The following is a 950-nucleotide window of genomic DNA, read 5'->3' as shown; positions in this document are numbered from 1 at the left end:
GGTGAACTCCAGGAGTTGGTGATGGACAGGGAGTCCTGGCATGCTGTGGTTCATGGGGTTGCAAAGAATCGGACATGACTGAGCGACTGAACTGAACTGAACTGAACAGGGGACCTGGGTTGCCAGAGGATGTAGGTGGGGGTGAGTATGATGCAATATTAAGTACAGTGATCTGAGTAAGTACCAGTGACCAAGTGAGAATTCAGTCAAGACTTTGTGTGCAGGCTGTAACCAAAGTGATGTCCAGAAGAAAGAGGCCAACGCTCCTGACACAAAATGAAGGGATGGTGCGGCAGTGCATAAAACAGAGCTGGTGAAGAGCACACTCCACTCATGAGCCCTGATGAGGTCTTTGCTTGTTTCTATTTTTTCCTCTCTAAAGGACATGGAGAACTATTTGCCGATTATGATTTCAAAGGGTCACTATGCATTTAGTTTGAGAATAACCAGTTAAAAATGTGAAGCTGAAGCAGAAAGACATGTTAGGATATTATAAAGGAACTTGGGCTAGAAACAATGGTGTTGGTCGGTGGTAGTTTAGTGGAAGCCATGGACAGTGGAAGGTTTATGCATATCTTGAAAGAAGTAACAAGTTGTCTGACAATCTAAATGCATTTGGGGAAAAAAAATGTTAAAGGAGGCCTCTGTAGTTAGGACCCAAGCCACTGAAAGCTTAGATGACATCAACAAAGATTCAGAAGGTTATGAGTGGCTTCTTTTTCTGTTTCATTTCCTTTTAATTGTGAAGATCAAAGGTCAGTTTTTTGAGATGTTAAATTAGATGTAGCAAATGGAAATATCAAGGAAGGAATTGGATGCATGGAATTGGTGATCCCTTTAGAAAAAGAGGTCTAGATGAGAACTATAAATTTAAGAATTGTTGGCACAATGATTAAAGCCATGAGACCAGTAAAGACTACAAAAGGAATGCATATAAGTAGAGATGTAGG

This window comes from Bison bison, unplaced genomic scaffold, assembly GCF_000754665.1.
Source record: "Bison bison bison isolate TAMUID 2011002044 unplaced genomic scaffold, Bison_UMD1.0 scf7180017864357, whole genome shotgun sequence".
NCBI classification, from domain to species: domain Eukaryota; kingdom Metazoa; phylum Chordata; class Mammalia; order Artiodactyla; family Bovidae; genus Bison; species Bison bison.
Note: the sequence above shows the minus strand (reverse complement) of the source record.